This window comes from Mus caroli, chromosome 11 (genome assembly GCF_900094665.2).
Source record: "Mus caroli chromosome 11, CAROLI_EIJ_v1.1, whole genome shotgun sequence".
NCBI classification, from domain to species: Eukaryota; Metazoa; Chordata; class Mammalia; order Rodentia; family Muridae; genus Mus; species Mus caroli.
The window spans coordinates 50,368,506-50,380,034 of NC_034580.1; the positions used below are offsets into that span (position 1 = coordinate 50,368,506).

The 11,529-nt window shown below is 46.5% G+C and overlaps 1 protein-coding gene across 1 annotated transcript in view; it reads left to right on the plus strand.

Annotated features, from left to right (window-relative positions):
- The first annotated feature begins 2,180 nt into the window (after positions 1-2,180).
- The window catches only part of G3bp1 (G3BP stress granule assembly factor 1), a 31,367-nt gene continuing 22,018 nt past the window's right edge, over positions 2,181-11,529 (plus strand). Inside the window, exon 1 of the mRNA XM_021177947.1 lies at positions 2,181-2,297. The gene's annotated coding sequence lies outside the window, so the exon portion shown is untranslated. The remainder of the gene's footprint in view (positions 2,298-11,529) is intronic.

The window sequence follows — 11,529 nt, forward strand, 5'->3', positions numbered from 1 at the left end:
AGGCGGATTTCTGAGTTCGAGGCCAGCCTGGTCTACAAAGTGAGTTCCAGGACAGCCCGGGCTATACAGAGAAACCCTGTCTCAAAAAACCAAAAAAAAAAAAAAAAAAAAGATTTATTTATTATTATATGTAAGTACACTGTAGCTGTCTTCAGCTTTCCAGATGGGTGTGGGGCCTCATCCCTTTAATTCCAGCATTCTGGAGGCAGAGGCAGGAGGATCTCAGAGTTAGAGGACATCTGGTTTGCACAGTGAAGTTCCAGGATAGTCAGGGCTGTCTTTAAAACCAAACAAACAAGCTGGGTGTAGTGGCGCACACCTTTAATCCCAGCACTTGGGAGGCAGAGGCAGGCGGATTTCTGAGTTTGAGGCCAGCCTCGTCTATGAAGTGAGTTCTAGGACAGCCAGGGCTATACAAAGAAACCCTGTCTCAAAACAAACAAACAAACAAACAAACAAAAAACAAACAAACAACAAAGCCTCCACAGCTCCAAATTAAAGCCCACATTCCTTGGTTGGGCTAGCAATTCTACCAAGCGTTCCTAGAAGGAGGTTCCCACTGGAGGCTCACTGCCGGCTGGCTGCCTGTTGATAGGCGCTCTGACCCAGGGCTGGAGCACTGCACTTTTCTCTTGGTTCCTGGCTTCCGGATTCCAGGTTCTGCCTGGCTGCCTTTTCCTTCCAGCCTGGGCTGGGCAAGCGGGACTGACCCTTTCCCTTTGCACGTGGGAACTGTCCACATGTTCCTTTTGGAAACTCGCTGTAACACTTTAACGCCTGTATTTTCGGTATTTAGGAGGTTGGGGCAGGAGGATGGCGAGTTCGAGATCAGCTTAGGATATGATAAATCCAGGTCAGCAGAGGCTACAAGGGGAGACCTTGCCTGCCTCGAAAAGCCCTGAAACAAAACAAATTAATGCGAGTTTAGCTTGCTTTCAGGATTTCATGTCACTCAGAATGGCTTTGGACTTGTTATGTAGCTCAGGATGGCCTGAATTCTCCCCGCCTCCAGGGAACAGACTAGTCTAGTTTGTGTTTAGCATTTGGATCACAGCTCTTAATATAAAGTGCTCATGGTGGCCAGAAGACTCACAAAACCCCCGAGTTGGGGTCAGCAGCAGACTGAGGTACTACTACTTGGACCCTGGAGCCTTTATGGGGGAACCTTAGGCCTGTCTGCCTAGGAGTGGGGTAAAGTTCCCATTTCAATTTGAAAAGCATGTGACAATGGCTGGTGGTGACGCATCCTGTAACGCTCGCCAGCCAGAGGGTGATCAAAGAAGGGATGTTGTCTCTGCAATCACAAGATGGAAAACCTGAAAACGCCCACGAGCCACCCGGGCACGGCAGCTAGGAAGCCACCCGGGGACAAGCGCATTCCCAAACGCCAGCGAGGCTGCCTCGCGGTATGCTCTGGGGTCCCCTGACCAAGCCAGTTTCGCTGTCCTCGGTCGCCACTGCATTCGTGCTGAGTAATGCTAAGAGTCAGCAGCTCCTGCTCTTCCGAAATGCATGCAAAAAAAGTTTTGATGCGAAGAGAAAAAAAAAAACAAACCAAAAAAACAAAACCCGGGAATCTGTTACTTAGATCCCGGGTACCAAAGTTGCCTGGGAAGGCGGGAGACCCATGCTCGAGGACAGGATTCGACCTAAGAGGAAGAGAAAGGAAAGGGAACGGAAGACGCAGCTAGCCCATCCTCTTAACCGCTCCAGAGGGCACGGCGGCCCTGGGGCAGCCTTTGGAGAGAGCCATCCCTCCCTGTCAATCAGCTCCATTCGGTGTTGCCATTGGCTGGGGGCTTCCTTGCTCCCCTCCCGCGCCTACCTCCTAGTTGCATGGGGTTTACTTCCCCAAAGTACACGGGCCCCACCTTGTGGATCAACCGCTCCTGCCTGGACAGTGGGTTTCCGCCCAGAAAAAGAAATGTAAGCCAATGAGAACGCCTGCATGCAACTATTGGCTTGTCTGAGTGTCGCTCTCAGTGCATCCCGCCCTCATTTCTATAGACCATACGAGTATTGGCGCGGCTTCGTGTCCATCTGGGCTCTAGCTCCTTCAGTTATAGGCAGATGCGGCAGCCACTCAGGAGCCCGGCCTCTGGACAAAGACGCTGTCCAATCATAGCCAAGGGGCACGGTGGCGAGGCGGCCATTGGTCCCTGCATGCGACCGGGAGCAGCAGGTTCGGCTGAGCGCGGCTATATAGCGGGCGGCGGGCACGCGTGCCGCGGCATCGCGCGAGGGACGCCGCCACCTCCTCCCACGTAGCAGCCCCGTCCTCCCGCTCAGCCGCGCAGGTACTTGGGCCCGCGGGTGGGGCTGATCGGATGCGGGCCAGGCATGAGCCGAGCTGCGGCCGCGAGCGGGGCGCCCCGGGAGACCGCGCGGCGCGTCCCCACCCCCACCAACGGCCGGCGCGGCCTCCTGCCTGCGCTTTAGGGCCCGCGCGTGGTCCACCGCACCAACGGCGGGCGTCACGCGTCTGGCCGGCCCTGCGTGCTCCACGCGCATTCTCTGGCGCGCGCCGGCTCTCCCGGATGATATAGCTGGGCCTGGACCCTAAGGAAGCCTTCGGATATGGGGATGGGGGTTGGGGGAGCCCAAGCTGAGAGCGTGATCGCGCCTCCCAGGGTTGCAGAACGGAGGCGCGCGACCCCGGGATCAAGGGCTCAGTGGTGCAGAGACAGCCACGCCAAGACGTGATCTCTCCAAACCCCCCACTGTTTCCCCCTGCACTATGCCAAGAGTTCCCTTTTTTCCCGCCCTTCCCGGTCACCTGGGTGCAATCAGGTAGGTCCAGTCAACTGGAGAACGAGGTGGAACCAAGGCCCTCTGTAGGGAAAGGACAGGCATCTGTGCAGGCTACGTGGCTGTGGGACAACATCGGCCACTGAGCTCTTGAACCTGAGGTGCAAACCCCAGCATGAGAAGTCCCGTGGTGGAATCTGCGAGCCAGTGGGGGACTCCAGAGAAGAGAGATTAGCAGTGGGGTTTTGAATGACAAAGGAAGACTTAGCTTTCTTCCGCACTTATGTAGATAGATAGATGCGCCTCCAAGTTAGCTTCTGGGAAAAATAGAGAAAAATTCAGTCAGTGTAATGTAATTGAGTGTGCCTCTCAGCAGGTCCGAAACGCACCTCGAGGTAACGGGAAATTCCCGCCAGCAGGAAGTCAAACTCTGACATTAGATCTTGACTCTTCTAGATCCCCTTTTAACTTCGAATGTTTTAGTTGTGAATCAGAACAAACTTAGATTAAAAAACCTTTGAGAAGGTCGTAAGTCCAAGGAAACGAAGTGTTTTAAATTCTTACAAGAGTTGAAGTTAAAGTTTGAAATTGGATAGGACCGGCCCGGGCTTCAGTGCAGAGGTGGAGCACTTGGCATGGGATACAGGAAGCCCCGGGTTCAGTCACCAGAGCCACAAAAATAAGTCACATCTGAAATTGCTGGGGAGAGGATGGTGTCCAGTATCCAGTTATTGTGCACTGGGTCACAGTCACCGATTGGGTTTGCTGGCAAGCACAGCCATTAGGTTGTCTCCTGCCGAACCATCTATGATCAACTGCCTTTTTTTTTTTTTTTTTTTTAATTCTTACTGTGGAGCCCTTCCTGGCCTGGAATTCAGGAGGATCTCAGAATCTTCTCCGTGCCAAGAGTTAAGGTGCATCCACTAAGCCCAAACGAGTAATTTATTTTAGTACTTACTTGGTTTGACTTCTACGGGTTGCAAAGCTATTTTCAAGGATCTGTGGTCAGACTGTCTTTCTATGCTGAGGATTGCCTTTAACCCCTGGCTAGAAAGCACTTTAAATGGCAGGTGTTTCCCACCGTATACTACAAAAGAAGTTTCAGGACTAGCTCTTGAGGGGCACATGCCTTGCAAAAAGTTAAAGACCAAGGACGTTTAACAAAGTGGCAACGAAGAACCAAAGACTGTGGGGATGCATGCTGAATTTAACTGCCTTGCTTCTGAATATAACATTGTTTCCTTGGAACGGGTTCCACTTAACCTGCAGGGAGGGGGGAGGGGTAGGCGAATGTTAGTAATGCATCACCTTTTAAAATAAGGCAGACACCTGCTTTTTAACTTGGGAAGTTTGAGTCCAGGTAGTTTTACCGAGGTCAGATATATCAAGGGGAAATGATGGAATTGAAGGGAATGGTTATTAATCTTATCCCCACACATTCTAAAGACTCTTGGCCTCAGGCAGGTGCTTAGTAGGATAGGAATAGATAGGAAACTGACTCCTTAGCTCAGTGTCAGAAAGCAGTGAATTGAAGCAGTGACTGACTGCCTTGGCTCCTCCCTTCCAAGCAGGTCAGAGGTTACTGCTGGTGGAGGTGTCTTTTGAGCTAAGGTTCTAACAGGTACTACACTGAGCAGTTTGTTTGTTTGTTTGTTTGTTTGTTTTTTCGAGACAGGGTTTCTCTGTATAGCCCTGGCTGTCCTGGAACTCACTTTGTAGACCAGGCTGGCCTCGAACTCAGAAATCTGCCTGCCTCTGCCTCCCAAGTGCTGGGATCACAGGCGTGGGCCAACACATCTGGCTAGTTTCTTTTGTTTTAATTCACGTTCTGGTTTTTAGTTATCAGCTGTCAGTATAGTGCCTGAGCATTAGATTTTTAGAAATGTGTGTTCTTGAACCTGCTTGAAAGCAGATTGGATTTTTTTTTTTAAAAATTGTCATCTTTTATATACTAGATTTTCCTGTGTTTTTTTAAAAAAGATTTTATTACTATATCTAAGTTCACTGTAGCTGTCTTCAGACACCCCAGAAGAGGGCATCAGATCTCATGGATGGTTGTGAGCTACCATGTGGTTGCTGGGATTTGAACTCAGGACCTTCAGAAGAGCAGTCAGTGCTCTTAACCACTGAGCCATCTCTCTAGCCCTTCCCTGTATTTCTGTTGTTGTTTTGTTTGTTTTGGTTTTTGGAGACAGGGTTTCTCTGGTTGTCCTGGAACTCACTCTGTAGACCAGGCTGGCCTCGAACTCAGAAATCCGCCTGCCTCTGCCTCCCAAGTGCTGGGACTAAAGGCGTGCGCCACCACTGCCCGGCTAGCATATGGTTTTTTAATGAATTAGTTCAAGATAACAGGTTTAATAGAAAACTGAGAATTTGTAACCCAAACCAAGTTTAAGTTCTAGTGCTGAAGTAGAGTTTATATTACATTGCTGACCTAGAGAGGGGTAATTGTCAAGTAGGCAGATCAAGCTAGGTGTGGCGGTGCACTTTAACTCCAGGACTCCAAGGCAGAGGCAGGGAGAGCTCTTGAGTTCCAGGCACCAGCCTTGTCTTTATAGTGAGTTCCAGGCCAGCCATACCTACACAGTAAGACCCTGTCTTGAGAGAAGAGATAATGTCCCCTTTCCCCTGTAGTTGTCACGGTTAGTGGGGGAACCTTTGCCCAAGCTTGGGAGAACCTTCGTCCAACCTCAGGAGTTAAATTTAGAGTCAGCAGCTGTCACCCCACTTGGAGCTGGTGACTACTGGCTGTTAGCTAGAAATACTCACTATTCTCTCTTTAGCTAGAAATATTTACTATTTTCTACTTGTTTTTATTTTTTATTTATTTTTATTTTTTTAAAATGTGCAACTTTATTTGGGAAAGCCGAGCTGCTAGCCAGGTGAATACTTCCAATGCATGGTTTGCATTACCGAGTGGGAAGAAAGCTGCAGCCTAGGAAGGCTTTGCAATGCTGTTCTTTAGCAGGTACTGCATTTTAGGTGTAAAAGGCAACAAGCAATGTGTTTCTCTGGTCACTAAGTCCTTATTTGCTGTGGCAGACTGAAACCAGGACCCCATATGGACTCTTACTGAACCACAACCCCAGGTACTTCTGGTGTTTGAAAAATGGTTTCAGAGTTATCTTGGGCTACGGGGTTCAGGCCAGCCTGGATTACGTGAGACTCCATCTTAAAAAGTAAATGCTGGCTTGTCCCCCTGTGCATTGTGGGATCTGAGGAGTTGGAATTCTTACTCAGAATTGAGTGTAAGATGCCTTTTCCTTTGTCAGTTTTTCTTTTTGTGGTGCTTGGAATCAAACCAGACCCAGAACCAGGACCCTGTGCATGCTGGGCTAGTGTTCTGCCCTTGAGTTACAGCCTACATTTAGGGGTGTTGCTGTCCAGCACAGGCTACCTGGGCTCCTGGGGCTGGGGTTAAGGACTGGGCTACCACACATGGGTTAAGTAGTTTCCCGCTAACTTTGGAATGGCAGGGCTACTCAGGGAGAAAAACACCCAAATTATCCAGCTTACTGATACTTCCTGGAAAAGTTAGTATCTGATAGAGTTCTAGATTTATAAAAGAATTGTAATAGGTCTGCCTACCTCATCCTATGCAGTCAATGTGTACTTATAACAAATTGGTAAACTCTGTTGACATAGGCTTTATTTTGGTTTCCTCAGGTGCTTCTGCAATGTACTTTCTCTGTTTCAGGATCCACTCCAAAGTCTTCTTGTCTCCTTAGTGTCCTCTCATCTGTGAGTTTCTGTTCTCTGTCCTTAGCGACCTTGGCACTTAGGACGGTATTCAGGTTTGTCTTAGGGCTGGATTGGGTTAGTGGTTCTGTGGGAGGACTGCAGAGGGCTGTACCACAATCTCCTATGGCATCCATGGCGCTGTATCGTACCTTTATGGTGTGGGGAGAGTGAAGTGGCTATGTTTCCCTATCCACTCTGTTTAGGTCCTGCTCATACCCAAGGGAAGGGAGAGGTGGGACTATTTCCTTTAGGAGAGAGAATCTTGAGTTTGTAGGCATGTATATTAAAGTTGCTAACATTTATGGGGTTTTGTTAGAAACTCTCACTATGTAGATCAGGCTATTCTTGCACTCCGAGATCTGCTTGCCTCTGCCTCCTTAGTTCTCTATTAAAGACAAAGGCTTATGTAACTACACCCAGCTAGGTTATTGATTTATTTATCCATCTATTTTGATGTAGGGTCTTCTATAACCTAATCTGGCTTCTAATGTTTGATTTCTTCTGTCTGTGTCTCCCACGTTTTGAAGCCATGAATTTTTTTTTAAAGATTTTATTTATTTATATGAATACACTGTAGCTGTCTTCAGACACCAGAAGAGGACATCGGATTCCATTACAGATGGTTGTGAACCACCATGTGGTTGCTGGGAATGGAACTAAGGACCTCTAGAAGTTAGTGCTCTTAAAAGCTTAGCCATCTCTCCAGCCCCTCATGATTTTTTTTTTTTTTAGTAGTCTGATTTCCCTAAAGCTTTCCTACTTAATTTTACAATTTATTTATATTATTATTTACATTATTTATATTTATTTTGTCTACTACTTTATTTTTGTTGTTTTGAGACAGGATTTTTCTGTCTCCCAGGCTAGCCTTGAACTTGATCTGCCTCAACCTCCTGAAATGCTGGGATTCCAGTAGACCCAGCTCCCCTTGATAATTCAGTGATTTGATTTTATCAGTGGGACCTTATGGTATTTGATTCTTTGAGTTGTGCCTAGTATTAACTAAGTTTTGGTGATTTGTATGTTAATGTTTTGTTGGTATAATCACTGTGCCCCCTCCTTTTCTCTTTGTGGTACTGGGCAGTAAATCTAGGGCCTTGGACATGATAGGCCAGCACTGAGCGCCCTGTGTTCCCAGGCCTCTTGATTTGAGCCGCTTGCCTTGGCTGGTCTTGAACTCTGGAGCTGAGACAGGCTTTGAACATGTAGTCTCCCAAGTAACTGGGCTCATGTTCCCTGAGGCCTGGCTGTTTCTCTGTTATTACTTAAGTATTTTCTTACTTGCGTTAAATAATGGGGTGTTTTGCCTAGCCCAACTTAAAGTTAGCCTTTCACCAGAGAGAATTTTGGAGGGATTATGGCAGGTAGTGAGTCCAAAGGATTTAGATGATTTAGGTGACAGGTTGTCCCATCTAGTCCTGGGCTACACTTGCTTCTGAAGAGATTGACAACAAAGTTAGAAACAACACAGTTGCTCTGGTTCTGGAAAGTCACCGTTTCAGTTTGAGTCTTGATTTCAAATATTGAAATACAATGTATACCTTCAAACATAGGTAACTCCTTTATATTCTCATTGTTAAGATGTTTAGTTTTGTTTTTTCTTACTCTTGATACATTTGTAAAATAGTCAAAATGACACTAAGTGGAGAATAATATATTGCATTGCTTTTTTTTTTTTTTTTTAAGTTTTTCGAGACAGGGTTTCTCTGTATAGTCCTGGCTGTCCTGGAACTCACTTTGTAGACCAGGCTGGCCTCGAACTCAGAAATCCGCCTGCCTCTGCCTCCCGAGTGCTGGGATTAAAGGCGTGCGCCACCACGCCCGGCATTGCATTGCTTTTTAAAAAGCAGACTCCAGCAAGTTCATTTCCTATGTCCATGTGCACGGGTGCTTGTGTGTGTACAAGCACGCATAGTAAATAAATATTAAAAGATGATCAACCTGGCATGGTGGTGTACACCTTTATTCCTAGCAGTCAGGAGTCAGGCAGGTAGATATTTCAGTTCCACACCAGCCTGCTCTATATGGTAAATTGAAGCCAGGTCTACAGGGAGAGACCTTACCTTTAAGAAAGCCAGGGTTGGGGGTGTGTAAAGACTAATTTTCCCATGTAGATTTCCGCTCCATTCTGTCTTTCCGGGAAACCATTTTAATGTCTTTTCAGGTGATTTTATTAGTGTAGGGGGAAATTTAAAGATGGCTTTATCAGGATCTAATGGGATAGTACATACATTTAAAGGGGTGGTCTGATGTTTATGTAGTTATCAGCACAATCAAGATAGTAAACTGTTTATCCCTGCAAAAATACTCCCAGTACCCCTGTGTGTTCCCTCCTAGGTAAGGAAACTGAGCCAGCAGGTTCCAGTTTAACCTGGACAATTTAATGAGCTCCTGCCTAGAGAAAAAGCCTGTCTAACATTCACTGAGTTCCAACCAAGCACTGGGGAAAAAAGAATCCTTGGCTAACTTAACTGCCATGTATGTAGTTTCTTTGGAAGGTTGGCTTCTGTTTGCTGATTTGGTTTGGCCTATTTCAAGAATAAGGGATAGGTGAACTTGTGCATGTTCACAGAGGCCACCAGGCTCATTAGAACCCTTGATGCTGGAGTTAAAGGCAGTTGTGATCTATCCTGTGCTGGTGCTGGGATCTGAGTGAGCACTAAGTGTTCTTGATCACAGAGCCATCTCCCAACCTGCCCCTTGAGTTTGCTGTCTGGGTATGTGTATTAAACTGTATTACTGTTTCTTAAAGAATGAGGTATGCTTACTTGTGTTTGTACTGTTCTTTGGAATTAGTCATAAGTATGTGGGTGTGTTTATTGTAGTATGGAGAATTGAACCCAGGGCCTTGTTCATGCTGGTTAGACACTCTGCCACTGAGCCACAAGCCTAGTTCAAACACTGTCGTGATAAGTTAGTTCCATGGATCCCTTTGGGTATTTTCATAGCTAACCTGTTAAAAGAGCTCATTTGCATTTGTGGTTATTAAGACCAACTATCTATCTGGCTTTACTTTGCAGGTATTGAAAATGGCGTTGAGACATTAAAACAGTTGACCTGTTTTATTAAAATTGCTTTTTAGATCTCTTTCTGGGTGGTTTCAAATTCATTCTGCAACTCAGGGTGGCCTTGAACTCACGATCCTGCTGGGGCTCACTCAGAACTGGGATTACAATTGTGAACGTCTTCGCCTGGATTTCTGTGCTGACTTCCTGATTATTATACAGAGTATGACTGTTAGACTGGTAAACCGGGCCTTAGTCCCGTTAATGTGGTGCAGTAAGTGTTGGTTTTTCAGTTTTGGGAGTGATGCTTTTAAGGTTTTTATTTTGTTTTATTTTTATTTATTATTTTATTTTATTTTTCTTTAGTGTCCTGTGGTATAAGCAAGAGCTCAGCCAGTTCCTTGTTGATGTTGCCAATCTTATATTTTACATAGAAGGCAGCAGTTAAAGTCTCTTTTTGTCTTATGCTATGGTGAGTTCTTTGTAGATGGGCCCAGGAGAGAATTATTCTTTCCAGACTCTGTCCTCATAGTCCAGCACCCACCCTTGCTTGCTACTTACTGATTGCCTGAGAAGAGATAGTTTAAAAAAAAGATTTATTTATATATTTTATGTATATGAGTACACTGTTTCTGTCTTCAGACACCCCAGAAGAGGGCATCAATTCCCACTACAGATGGTTGTGAGCCACCATGTGGTTGCTGGGAGTTGAACTCAGGACCTCTGAAAGGGTAGCCAGTGTGTCTTAACCACTGAGCCATCTCCAGCCCCCAAGAAGAGATAGTTTTAAATGTTTTGTTTGTTGTCTGTCTGGTACTTCCTGGGAATTGCTAGTTCTGCTTTGATTATGTGCCCTGCTTTGCATTCTAGGCAAGTGCTCTATTCCCAAACTGGGTTGTTTCTTTAGTAGTTTTTGGTCTTTGGTGCTGGGAACTGAACCCACCTATGGCCTTGTTCGTGCCAAACATGTTTGTTCCTCAGCACTGTACACTGTGGATAGTAACTTCTTATATCCTATTGTTCAAACTTTAGAATTGCCACTTAGAGTGAGCCATTGACATGCTAGCTTTTGATTTTGTTGGAAAGAGTAAGCAGAGCTATTGAGACTTTGGCAGTGGGATGGCTGGCTTTCATTGGTCCTGCTCCCCGTGTGTCAGCACTGGAGTGGACAGGGGTGGCTGTCTGGACGTAGGGGGAGGACCCTTAATCAGCTCTGTCTATTTCATCAAAGACGCTATGAGATCTAGCAACCTGAGGTCAGGTGAGAAGTTTTGATGTACAGGCTTGTAAGCCTGTACAAGCCAGTCAGTCCAGCCAGTAGGAAGTAGGTAGGTGTGTGCATGTGTTAGTTAATATGTTGCTGCTTTTTCTGTTGTGGCTCTGAGGCTGACTCCAGATCTTGCAGGTGAGCCCTCTACTTCTGACTCCCACCCCTGCAGTCCTGTATGTTTATGATTTGAGTTTCTTTTTTGAAAATGGATTTTTTTTAGCTGGGCGTGGTGGCACACGCCTTTAATCACAGCACTTGGGAGGCAGAGGCAGGTGGATTTCTGAGTTCAAGGCTAACCTGGTCTACAGAGTGAGTTCCAGGACAGCCAGGGATATACAGAGAAACCCTGCCTCAAAAAACAAAAAAAGGAAAGAAAATGGATTTTTTTTTTTGTTTGTTTGGTTTTTTCGAGACAGGGTTTCTCTGTGTATCTCTGGCTGTCCTGGAACTCATTCTGTAGACCAGGCTGGCCTCGAACTCAGAAATCCGCCTACCTCTGCCTCCCAAATACTGGGATTAAAGGCTTGCGCCACCACCGCCCGGCAAATGGATTTTTTTCATGCAGTATATTTTGATTCCATCTTTCCGTCCCCTACCTCCTCCCAGCTCTTCTTCACTTTCCCACCTGTCCAGATCCTCAACCCTTCTTTTTCTTTGATTAGAATACAAGCAGGCAGCCGGGCGTGGTGGCGCACGCCTTTAATCCCAGCACTCGGGAGGCAGAGGCAGGCGGATTTCTGAGTTCGAGGCCAGCCTGGTCTACAA